The sequence below is a fragment of the Eulemur rufifrons genome, chromosome 7 (genome assembly GCF_041146395.1).
Source record: "Eulemur rufifrons isolate Redbay chromosome 7, OSU_ERuf_1, whole genome shotgun sequence".
In the NCBI taxonomy this organism is placed as follows: Eukaryota; Metazoa; Chordata; class Mammalia; order Primates; family Lemuridae; genus Eulemur; species Eulemur rufifrons.
The window spans coordinates 132,171,270-132,184,968 of NC_090989.1; positions in this window are offsets into that span (position 1 = coordinate 132,171,270).

The window sequence follows — 13,699 nt, forward strand, 5'->3', positions numbered from 1 at the left end:
CTGGGACTGGGGGGATTTCCTGGGATGCCTGTCTCTTTTTCTGACTTCTCCTTCTATCAAGTGGTGGATGTTGGAGTGCCCTAGAGCATTTCTGGAAACTCTGCTAAGGAGTTTTTAAGCTGGGATACGTTTAATTTGGGCTTAATGAGATGTGCACATGAAGTCACAGTCACTTCCTTGTATAGTTAAGCTGTTGCTGGTTAATCTGGGTTAGAAAATGCACATGCCCAGCCTTGAGTATTTCATCTGATGTCACACACGAGCATTTCTTTTTAAATTTCATTTATTTTATTTATGCATTATTTATTTAGAAGTAGGGTCTCATTATTTTGTCAGGCTGGAGTGTGGTGGCTATTCACAAGTGCTATCATAGCCCACTGCAGTCTCGAACTTCTGTGCTCAAGAGATCCTCCCACCCCAGACTCCGAGTAGCTGGGACTACAGGTGTGTTCTCCAATGCTCAGCTCAGAATGTTTCTTATACACACAAGGAAGGAGTGTTGAGTTATCTATAAACTTAAAAGCCTGAAAGTGGGTGTGGGAGGGAGCTACTAGAAAACTCTGTAAAGGATAGGAGCTATTTTGAAAAGAAAGCGTGGCACTCTCACAAAAGAGGAGAGAGCTAGAGCAATAAACCATTTCTATTTATACAAAGAGGAGCTTCTGGGAGCAGATGCCTTGGATCCTTTATTTTGGCCTCAAATTGGTCTGCCTTGAATCTGGCTTTTAGTTGGGAGCTTCAGCAAGGTGGAGAGCTTGAGAGTATAGAGGATGCTCGTTACATGTGAGATGAAAGTTCAAGGAGGAGAAATTATATTAGGAGAGAGTGTGCTGCAGTGAAGGTGTGGTTTCCCCCTCCTAGATGAGACCAGGCTTCCAGCACCACGCCCAGCACTAATAAAAACAGCACTTACCATATTCTTTGTTTTTTCCTTCTGGGAACTCCTCAAGGGCAGGGTCTTATTGATGATGTTTGTATCAGCAGCACCTGGCAGAGTGCCTGGACCCAAAAGTAGGCTCTCAAGGAATGTTTGTGGAATTTGATTACAACATCATGCAGGTTCTTTGGCCGCTGTGACACCCGGTGCCCTGCTACTCAACAAAGGTTAATGAAAGTAAGGTGCGTGGATAGACAGCTCTGCATGTCTGAGGCTGGGGATCTGTGGGGGTCGCATAGAGGTGAGGGGGGCAGGCAAGAGAGGAAAGAATTGTGGAGGACAAGCAAAAGAGGAAAAAAGAAAACAATTACACTGAAATCAAATCCACATATATCAACACATTTGCACCTTTAAGTAAAATTATACATAAGGACGTAAACATAAACCATAAGAGTTTTTAAAAACTCTTAGAACAGGGATCCTCAGATGGGTAGGTGGAGGCCCCCTGGTGCAAAAACACTTAGGTGTGCTGCCCAGTTGTAATCAATGTATGCAAGCTGTGTGGGTGCAGCTGAGGACATACACCGTTGCGATGATTCTCTTCCAGGTGGCATGTTGGCCACTGAGGTTCAGGGGATGAGGTCTATAGCTGGGTCCTGTCTTACTTTGAGCAGAAAGAGGTGTACCATAATGTCAACCTGGAAACAAAGAATGGAGTTTGCTGGAATTTGGGAAACTTTCCCCTGTGAGTCTGAAGGCACCATGAGGGCAGTGAGAGGTGCTGAAGGGCCACCAAAGTTTTGAGTGGGGATAATTATGTGTGCAATTAAACCTATAGAAATGTGCTGTGAGATGGGGCATCCCCACCAAAAGTTGAGGACTGCCACATAGGGATACATTCTTAGCGTTTCATTAAAGTCACCTTTGTAACTTTCTTGGCTTCCCTGGAGTTTTTGATGGTTCTTCATTTTTCCTGTTTTAAGTCTTATTTTTGAAATAATTTCAAATTTGCAAGAATAGCACACAGATTCACCAAATGTCGTTAATAATTTACCACATTTGCTCTATCATTCTATCTACGTACATATTTTCTTCTGAACTATTTAAGACTAAGTTGAGACGTCATGGCTCCTTTACTCCTAAATACTTCCACACATACTTCCTGAGAACAAAGACATTCTTTTATATAACTACATTACAGTGAACAAAATTAGGACATTTAACACGGATACACTATTACCAACAAATATAGACTTTGCATTCAAATTTTGCCAATTGTCCAATATCTCCTTATACTTAGCAATGCTGTCCAATGTGACTTTCCACAATGATGGAAAACACTATTGAGCACTTAACATGTGCCCAGTGCAACCAAGGAAGTCAATTTTTAATTTAATTTAATTTTAAATAGCCACATGTCCCATGAGGCTAATATGTTAACATGGTGGACAGCACAGCTTTATGTCAAATTCTCACCCCACCTCTGTTCTGTCTTCCTGGGTTTTTTAAATTTTTTTTTTCCAGGCAAAGTAGAAGCAATATATTTTGCAACAATTATTCTTCCAATGAGTGACTTGTAAATTCTCTGCCACCCCACGCTAAACAGGTAAGTGAAGTAGCTTCCAAATTTTGACTGTTTGTTACATGCAAGATTCAGAATGTCGACACCATACTTTGCATTCTACATAAGGGTACAAACAGCACATACGCCTTAAATTCAAAACCTTCCTGGGTTTTAAATAAATAATGTGAGAACTCAGCCTTGTGGAGACAGTTTCTCTTTCTCAAAGGTCTCACACTGGGCGCCCACCCTCTGAGGAAGGCTGTCAGGTGTGCTTTGTTTAGCCGGCCTGGTGTTTTCTTAAAAAGGTGTTGACTGAGTTGCCTACATTTAAAAGGGGTGCGATTTCACGTAACATTTGCAATTCTGGCTTTTCTTGAGCAATCGGAAGGCCCAGCAGGGCTGCCTCCGTCCTCTGTCACAGGGGCCGTGCAGTCCTCCAGGCCTTCCCAGCCCCACCCCAGGGGGTGTCTGGAATCAGCTCGCTGAGGTCCAACTTACAGGTGCCCTCAATGCACTTCCCTCCCCAGAGTCTCACCTCAGGGAGCGAGGCAGGGGAAGGCGCTGCCAGCCTGACACAAATGTGTCGGGGTGGGCATCACCCCGTGCCCCCCACCCGGAAAGGTGACAAGAGCTGCAGCATGTGGGCTACGGCTGATTTCATATGAATTAACAATTCTTTTCTCTAAGTCTCTTCCACTCACTCAGGCTAAATTATAATAATTCCCTGCTGTGTGAACTTTCCCCCTTGGAAATGAGGGAGAGGTCGCGGTTTGACACCATGGCAAGCCAGAACAGCACCCCTTCTCTGCCCGCGTTGTGAGGGTGCATGAATTCTGCTCCCAGAGGCGCAGCTCAGAGTCCTGGCTGCTCCAAGTGTTTGCCTGACGGCCTCGCAGGACTCCCCGCTGAAACACAAAACAGCCTGTGCGCTGGAGGTACGTGCAGGGTTTTTCTAATGAACCATTAATTTTAAAATAGTGTTAGATTTATGGAAGTATTGTGATGATAATATAGAGAGTTGAGTTCCTATAAACCCGGCATGAGTTTCCTCTCTTAACATCTTACATGAGAAACGTTCATTTGTTATTGCTAATGAATCAATATAGAGACATTATTAAGTCCATACCTTATTCAGAATCCTTTTATTTTTACCTAATGTCCTTTTTCCGTCCCAGGATCCCATCCAGGACACCACATTACATTTAATTGTTTTGTCTCGTTCGGCTCCTCTTGGCTGTGACAGTTTCTCAGACTGTCCTTGTTTTTGGTGACCTTGACAGTTTTGAGGAGTACTGGTCAGGTAGTCTGTAGAGTGTCCCTCAGTTGGGATTTGGGTGTTGTTTTTCTCATGATTAGCCTGGGCTTATGCGTTTTCGAGTTGAAGACCACGGAGATAAAATGCCATTTTTATCACATCATATCAAGGGTACATACTCTCGACGTGACAGCACATTGCTGTGTGCAGCCCACACTTAAGGAGTAGGGAGTTACGCTCCATACCTCAAGGGCGGAGTATTTACATAAAATATGTAGAATTCTTCCTCATGGGAGATTTGTCTATTCTATATTTGTTTATTTAGTCATTTATTTATACTAGTATTTATATTTTGGGTTATCATCCAATACTGCTTTATTTTACTGCTCAAATTGTTCCAGCTTTGGCCATCAAAAGCTCTTTTAATCAGCTCCTATGTCTCTTTGACGTGTTCCCATCCCCGTGGAGTTGTGGTAGCACTTCCTTACTTTCTGACGTTATGAGATGCTCCAGACTCATCTTGCACATTTCCTGCCCCATCAGCAATTTCCCTGATTCTTTCCCTGGGGAATGGTCTTAGAACCCAAGATCTGGCTGCGAGGTGTGCTTATTGCAACTGGAGTTTCACAGGCCCTCTCAGCAGGCAGAGGAAGGAAATGTGTGCATACTCACCCGTGCATACACAAGATCTCTATATATTTCTATATGTAACTATATTAAGCCAAACATGAATTCATACTGATGTCTCCCATTCTAATCCATCACCACATGGATATGTCTACTTGGGCATCTCTTGGCTGTGACAGTGAGAAACCTCGTTCCTACCACCCATTTAATTAACTATTCAATTTCAGTATACAAATATAGCAGTATCAGAAGTACTAACCTATACCCCCACAGAAACAATTTTGTTAACTAGAGCACAGTGCTTATATAGTTTCTTTTGCCTTTAATCTTATAGACCACACTCATTTCCAAAGTTACTTGGGTCAGTACTTTTTCCCCACAACCCATTCAGTGACGTTTTTCATAGATTTGTAATACGGTGAGTTTGATTAGTCACATTCAACATTCCATCCAGGTATTTCCTAACCTCCTAAATGATTTTTTTGAGTTTGTGACGTACATTAAGCTTCACTCTTCATGCTGTAAAGTTCTTTGGATTTTGGCAAATGCACAGTGTCATGTATCCACCCCTACAGTACCATGCAGAGTAGTTTCACTGCCCTAAAAATCCCCTGTGCTTTACCTGTTCAGTCTTTCTCATGTCTCCAGCAACCACTGATCTTTTTATTGTCTCTATAGTTTCGTAATATAATTGGAATGTTATATAATTGGAATCATGCACAATGAAGCCATTTCAGACTGGCTTCTTGCACTTAGCATTTAAGATTCATTCATTCGTGACTTTCTGCGGCTTGATAGATCATTTCTTTTTATTGCTGAACAATATTCCATTGAATGGATGTACCATGATTTAGTTTATCCATTCACCTATTAAAGGGCATCTTGGTTGTTTTCAATTCTTGGTGAGCATGAATAAAGCTCCTATAAGCATTCATATGGAAGTTTTTATGCAGACGTGAGTTTTCAAATCAGATAAAAACCTAGAAGCATGATTGCTGGGTCATATGGTAAGCCTGTGTTTGCCTTGTAACAAACTGCTAAACTGTCCTCCAAAGTGGCTGTACCATGTTGCATTTCCCTAGTAATGAATAAAAGTTCTTGTTGCTCCATATCCTCACCAGCGTGAACTAAAATGAAGTCTTAAGCCTCTCAGATGATCAAATGGTCCCCCCTCTTGACCAAGCCCCAGAAATAGTCTAAAGCTGAGTTGCTTGCCATGAGAATGGAGGTCATGCCTCCCTCCCTTCTTGAAGATATCCTTTGTAACTCATTAACAGACCTAAGAAAAAGCTTAAATCACACCTGCAGGTCACAATGTATGTAACAGATCACTTGAGTCTGTGTGTATGTCAGGTATCTGTCCAGTGGCTTGTTTCTGATTGACAGACTTCCTTAACTTAAAACATTCCAAGCCTTAGCTAAAGCCTCATTTCTTTAACCAATCACAAATCAAAGAATCTTTAAGCCCACTTATATCCTACAATCCTCTGCTTCAAGATGTGTCCTTCCTTTTTGGGCCAAACGAATGTATGCCTTCCCTGTATTGACTTATGACTTTATGTGTAATTCCCATCTCCCTGAAATGTATAAAACCAAACTGTAACCCGACCAGGACAAGACCACTTGCTCAAGGCTTCTTAGGCATGGCTCTCCAGACCATGGTCACATATATTCAGCTGAGAAGAAACCTATTTAAATTATTTTATAGAGTTTGGGTTCTTTTCCATTGACATCAGTAATTCATATTGTATTTTTTTTTAATTTTTAGCCGTTCTATAATAATAGATGTATAATGATAAGTAATTGTTTTAATTGGAGTTATTTTTTAAATGTGAAACTCTATGCCCGAGAAAATGAGATCGCTTATAATATTAAATGGCATGGAAATAGGATATAAAAAGAAGCAGAAAACAAATTAAGTAAAATGAACGAAATATAAGTATTTCCAGATACCTGGAGTAGTTTATTATTATCTTTCTACATTAAATTTAACTTTATGTTGCAAATACAGCTTCTTTTATCCTTGGAAAGGAAGCATGCAAGATTATTTGAAGAGACAACATTTTTCCTGTCTCCAAATTTAAGTAGAAATTTATCTTATAAACTTTCAACTAATAGACATCAGATATCATAAAAGGTGGTGTCTTCAACCAGTTTTACAACTGTAGCAACATGCTTTAGGCAGAAATTCCTGCTATCTGCCGTCCATAGATGCTGCCTTCCATCACCCACAGCTGCTGCTTTCTAAGAGTTATGGTTTGCTGCAATGGTGACTGAGAGAGTTAGTGTTTCTGAAGAATTTTAGAACAGGCATGACAATCTGGACATACTAAACTCTGAGAAATACTTGTGAATGAAACTGAATGAAGATGGATACCATCTTACTTGATGATGTGGTCTTGGCCTGTCTGGTTTCTGCCAGTGGTCCCTAGATCTATTATGATTCTCCTACATTAATCAAGAGGAGAATAAAAACCTTATCTGCTGCAACCCCAACAGGTTTCTTTCCACTGTAGCTCTAACTTGAAATTTCTTACTTTTCATTTTTCTATTCTTTGGAGGAGAGTCTGATTTTTAATTTTTTATTTTTTTAGGTATAGTGGTATGTCTCTGCTGGATAGAGATTCCTGGATTTGAAGGAATCTCTGAAATTGAGATCTCCTTGCTCTGGGTTTTATTTTGTGATGGGTGTGTACACAAGAGTTATTGCTAAGCAATTACTGTTCACCTAACAACTGTGGAAAGGAGCCAGGGGTTTGGAATGAATAAGTACAATGAGCCATAACTCCTTTACCTGGAATTAAAAGGAGCAAAAAAGGTCTTGATAATATTTCAAGTTAATTTCCACAGTATTGTCTGAAGACAGGAGAGCAGTGGGAGGAAATGCAGTTGCCTGACAGCCTATTTGTCTATCTTGGCCGTGAGAGGGAGCGAAGCAAGTCAACTAACACTGCTACGTGCACTCTTTCTGTAGAGCCTCTATGCAGAGTGCAAAGTCAAAAAAAAAAGAAAAAGAAAGAAAGAAAGACAGAAAAAAAAGAACAAAGAGTGTCAGTAGCTATTTAGACAGAAAGACAATAATTCTCTTTCTAGAGTGTCCATTTACGCCAATTTGCTGTGAAACTTTCCAAAGCTAATGAGATATTAAATGTGTTTCATTGAAGGCAGAAGCTGATTAGTCTTTGGTTTGCTTTTTAATGTAATTAGCAAGGAAAAGTACACAGCTTAAGTTTTGGAAGTAACTTCCATCCCGAGCCCAGTGACTGCACGATTGGACGCGTGAAGGACATGGGGCCCTGTGCCCACAACAGCAGTGGGGAAGCATAACTTGTCCTCTGCGTTGGGTTCATCACCTGACCTTTCCTGGTGTTTATAGGGAGCCCCTCTCCTCTCATTTGCATCCCAGAACATTTCATTTTCCACACATGGCTGTCATGGCTTTCAAAGGCAGTTTTCATTCTGGTAAGTGGTCAAGACCTTGGGGCTTTTCAGATAACACTTATAGAGGAAAAACCGACTGTCCTATATCCTCATAACATTGAACACTTCCAGAACGCTCCACTTCTGACACTATCTACCTGGAACTAGCATCACATGCCACAAGTTAAGGCTCAGTCCCACAAGACTGCCCTTACTTCAGACACCAATTGCAAGCCCAGGTTGTCACCATCCAGCTATAAATCAGAGGTTCCCACAACCCCCTCCTCAGGTTCAATCATTTGCTAGAATGGCTTGCAGAACTCAGGAGAACATGTACTTTTGTTTACCGGCTTATTATGAAGGATATTACAAATGAACAGCCAGATGAAGAGATACTATATCGGGCAAGGTCTGGAAGGATCCCAAACACAGGAACCCCTGCCCCTGTGGAGTTGGGGTGCATCACCCTGTGGCATGTGGATATGTTCACCAACACAGAGGTTCTCTGAACCCTGTCTTTTAGGGATATGTATGGAGGCTTCATCACGTAGGCATGATCGATTATCAACTCACTCTCCTGCCCCTCTCCTCTTCCTGGAGAATGGTGGGGGGTGGTGGCTGAAAGTTCTAAGCTTCTAATCATGTCTTGGTCTTTCCGGTGACCATCCAGGAGTGCACCCAGAGTCACCTCATTAAAATGAAAGAAGCTCCTATCTTCCAGGAAATTTCAAAGGATTTAGGAGCTTTGTGCTGGGAGCCAGGGGCAGAGACCAAATGTATGTTTTTTATTATGTCCATACTCTTTATACATGATTTATGCCAGTAATCAAGAATTAACTTATATCAAACTTATAGATAGCCAATCTAGAACTATATGTTATGGAGTACACGGATTGTGGGCTGCTTGATATAGAGCATTTGGCCTTAGGGACCCTAAAAATCTTTAAAATCAATATGAGTTGTTTATTTACAAACAGCACCAAACCAAATTCTTTTGTCCCCCTTTAGGGTGGGCGGTGGAGTACAGTTTAAAGAATGTAAGCTCAACCTGAGTGGGCTTGAAAAGACAACTATGAGCTTAAAAAATAGTTTCGCACAAGTTTCCCAATATCCTCAAGCTATATTTGGAAGATTATTGTATAAGGTTATATATTTGAGTGTGTAAAATTTCCACTTGTGTGGAATACTAGCTTCCTAATCCAAACATAGGAAGGCTAGATATCCCCCAAGTTCCTGTCATATTCTTTTAAATATAACTAGATATTTTAATTGCCATATGACAGATTAAGCAGGTAAAAACAAAAAATAGATAATACATCTGTGAGAAAATGAAAATACCTGCTAATTAGTGAACATATGTACACATCAGAAAAAGCAATTGTAACTATAGTGATGATAGCTGTCACAGATGTCAGAATTCGAGGGGAAAAATGTCATGCTTCACTTCAACACAATCTTAAAATGGCTAAACAAATAGGGAGAAAACAGGAAAAAATGTTAAACTACTTGCTGTGAACATTGCTGGAATCAGAATTAAGTCACTTGTTCCCCTTTAAAAATATAAGGTAAAAAAAAATGAAGTCACTTGTATTTAAAAAAAAAAAAAAAACCACTGAAAAATCAAGCTGAGGCAGGCCATGAGGGGAGGGTTCCCATGCATGAATTCCTGATGACAAGAATTATCACAAAAGACTCTCCAAAAACCTTAACCTTGCACAAAGGCCACTGCTACCTTGCCCAAGAAAATACTTCTGGAAAGACATGTGCCCAGCATCTGCCTGTCCAACCTCAGACTGGGGTAACCCTTGTTATTGATCTTTGTAGCCAGGGATAATTATTTCAAATTAATTATGTAATCCTCCTCATTTTTCCTTTAGAACCTTTGTCTTCCTTTACCTCCCTGTGTATACACATAGTTTATTATGACAGGTGTATTCCCATTGCAATGCTCTATTCCTGAATAACTATCATTTTCTTTTAGAGCCCCTCTCTGTTATTTAGGTTGAGATTGCATTAGAATATAGGGGCAGATACAGGCAAAAATCAAATACATTCCTGGTCCCACTGCAAAGGTATAAAGTAACAGTAGAAGAAAGTAGGAATGAGAAAGAACTGGAAGGCAAAGTCTGCCTAAGAGTATTCAATTTAAACAAACAAAAAAAATCCATTGCCCAATACTTCTCTGCTGGATGGGTTTGGCCTGTGAGCCACCAGTTGAGACCTGGGGAACAGGAAAAAGCAGTAAAGTCAAATGGTCAGGACAGGAATCAAAAGTCCTGTAGGCCTATGTTCACATCCTAGCTCTACCGCTCACTGGCTGAGAGGCCCACAGCAAATGCTTCTCTGTTTCTCAGTTCTCTGTCTATAAATCGGAGCTAATACTGATACCCGGATCAGAGTTGTTGTAAGGACTAAATGAATTAATAAGTAAAATATTTAGCTTAATGAATATCAACCAAAACAAATAAATGGCTTGTGATACGAAAAGCCATATTATTCATAATATGAATTTTACTCCCTAGTAAAATTCTCCAAGTGGACTTAAAATGAATTTTTTTAGAGTATTAAAAAATCTCCGCAGATGACTGACTTTGAGCCCATGAGGGATCACTGGGAGTGCAAAGTATGAACCAACCAGGGGCAAGCAGGCAAAACTCCCCTTTCTCGCTCTCAGAAGGAAAGGAAACTTTGAGACATCTTTTAACTGTTTAGTCATTTCAAGCCCAGGCCTAGGAGCTCACAGGGACTAAGTGTCTGGGCCAATTAGCCAAACCCAGACCTGGCTGGTGCTGGCGATTTGACAGCTTGCTCAGTGACAGACGAAAGTTGTGAGGGCTTTGTTCCAGTATTCATTAACATTCAGCTAAAACAGACATCAATAACAGCGATTTTATCAGAAGTATACCTTTTAGATATCGAGGCAAGTAACTTACTTTGAGTCCTAAATGATTGCATTTTTACTGTTCTTTGACACTTCTGAATAATTTCTGGAGAATGGTAAATATGTCCCTAACTATAGGATGTAATTTCATCTAAAAAATTCATATGCCTGTTGTGGGATAAATTGTGTCTCCCCAAAAAGGTATGTTCAAGTCCTACCTGCTAGTACCTATGAATGTGAACTCGCTTGGAAATAGGGTCATTACAGATGCAATCAAGTCAAGACGCTGAGCACGGTGGGCCATAAATCCAACATGACTGGTGTCCCCATAAGTAGAGAAGAGACACAGAGAGACACAGAGAGAGAACATCATGTGACAACAGAGGCAGTGACTGCAGCGATGTGTGTACAAGTCAGGGAACGCCAAGGATTGCCAATAATTCCAGAAACTAAAAGACATGGAACCGGTTCTCCCCTGGATCCTGCAGAGAGAGCACGGCCTGCCAGCTTTGATGATGGACTTCTAGATTCCAGAACTGTGAGAGAATAAGGTAATGTTTAAAGCCACTCAGCCTGTGGTACTTTGATACAGCAGCCCCAGGAAACTAGTACATGCTGGACTTAAGATTATTTTGGTGCTACATTTTAATAATTTTTAAAAACTATTAGGAGTTTTCTGGGACTCTCTCCTTCCCACCCCTCCCCACTATCTAACTGAGAGTTGATGAAATTTTCTGTTTTGTTTCCTTCTGTGTTCAGTTGTATAGCTTCTGAGAACTGTATTTGATCTCAAGGGTGAGTACTCAACGACAGGAAAATGAAAAGGAACTTGTGCCGTTCCTCTTCAAATTGCCTTCATCCAACCATAAACCCTAACTGTGGCTCTACCAAGTGGCAGGTACTGTGCCACGTACCAGAAATAAAAAGATAAAATAAGACACAGTCCCTGTCCTCAAAAAGATTTGATTCTTAGGCTGAAAACAGGACACGGGGTCCCAAAACACTATCATGCATGCTTTAAAAGAATTCTTAGACGTCAACGTACGTAAGAATCACCTGGAAGGCTTATTAAAACCCACATGGCTGGGCCCTCAACCCCAGAGCAACTGACTCAGAAAGCCTTGAGTAGGGCCTGAGAGTTTGTGTTTCTAGCAAGTTCCCAAGTGCTGCTGCTGCTGGTTGGAACTACACTTTGAGAACCACTGCTTGGAGAGAATGGTTTTCAAACGCGAAATGATCTCAGAGTGATTGAGCACAGGCCCTTCGAGGAGTGTTTGAGCCAGGTTATGCAGGACAAGGAGGGTTATCAGTAGAAACAGGTGGGGAGATTCTTCAAAGCAGCAAGAATGGCCTGTTCTGTTCTGAAGGCCTTGGTTTGACTCCACTTATTCCTTACCCCTCCAGCTCTGTCACAGAACAGTCACAGTCACTCTCTGGGCACTGGGGATGCATCAGAGATTTCTAACAGGGAGCTTCATGATCAGATCTGCGACTCTGACCCATTAGTCTGACAGCGCCGTGGAGCACTGCGCTAAGGCGAGAACACAGGCTGTGAGGGCACCCAGGACACTCTCCGGGGTGGTGGCGGTGCCAGCCTGCGGCGGGAGCCCGGGTGCAGACGGTGGATGAAGACGATGGGGTCGTGTCTCAGTTCGGGCTGCTGTAACAAATCGCCATGGACGACGTGGCTTAAACAAGACGTTTATTTCTCACAGTTCTGGAGGCTGACGGTCTGCTCTGGCGAGGGCTCTTCCGGGTCGCAGGCCGCCCCCTTCTGGAGCCCTGACGTGGCAGAAGGAGGGTGAACCCGCTCAGGCCTCTTCCCACGAGAGCACTGAGCCCACGGATGCGGGCTCCGCCCTGGTGACCTAATTGCTCCCGAATGCCATCACAGTGGGGATTAGACTTCAACATGTGCCTGTGGGGGAGATGGCGAATATTCAGTCCGTCACCGGTGGAGTAAAGAGAAAACTGTAACAGAGACGGGATCCGTGGGACTTGGTGACCCTCTGGGGGTTAGCACTTGATGACAAAGAGGTTCGTTAAGTGACCTGCTCACGTCCCCCAGTGCTGTATCAGAGTCAAGGGGAAGACTTTCTTTTAATGAATCAGGCCCACTCGAGTCTGCCTTAGGCGGAGGGAGACAGGCCCTCCGTCTCTAGCGGTACGGGAAGACGACAGGGAAAATGGCCTGGATTAGAAGGCACTTCCCTTGGAAAGCACTAGTCACACATCCCCTAGTAGGATAAATGGGCGTGGCCTTTGTGTGCAGGCCTCTCTCAACGGAGTCAGAGACTGAGTTCCCCAGCTTTCTGGTTCTAGGTTCTTCTCATTTTCCTCCTGCCTTTCTGACCGTTCACCCTCAGCCTTCTCTGCAAGTTCCTCAGCGCCTGTCTCCACTCACAGTACACTTTCCCCTCAGAAACGCTGCTGCCATTGCTTCGCACCTGCTCACAGAGCTCCATCCCCTGCCCAGACTTCTCTTAAGCTCTCCAGACTTGAATATCCAAGTGCCTGCTTCACAGGTACATTTATCTATCTATTTATTTATTTGAGACAGAGTCTCACTCTGTTGCCCGGGCTAGAGTACCGTGGCATCAGCCCAGCTCACAGCAACCTCAGACTCCTGGGCTCAAGCAATCCTCCTGCCTCAGCCTCCTGAGTAGCTGGGACTACAGGCATGCGCCACCATGCCCGGCTAATTTTTTCTCTATATATTTTTAGTTGGCCAGATAATTTCTTTCTATTTTTAGTAGAGACAGGGTCTTGCTCTTGCTCAGGCTGGTCTCAAACTCCTGACCTGGAGCGATCCTCCCGCCTCGGCCTCCCAGAGTGCTAGGCACAAGTACATTTAGATGTTGTTATCAGCTAGCGTCTGCCACAGCAATGATGCGTAACAACCAACCATGAACCTCCGGGGCACATGATAGCACACATTTGTTGCTCTTGTGGCGGAGGTGCTTGGCTAGGCAGTTGCACTGACCTTGGTTGAACTTGTTCACATGTTTGAGGTCAGCTTGTTGTTGGCTAATCTAAGCTGGCCTTGCCTGGGAGGACAAGTGCAACTGTTCTGCC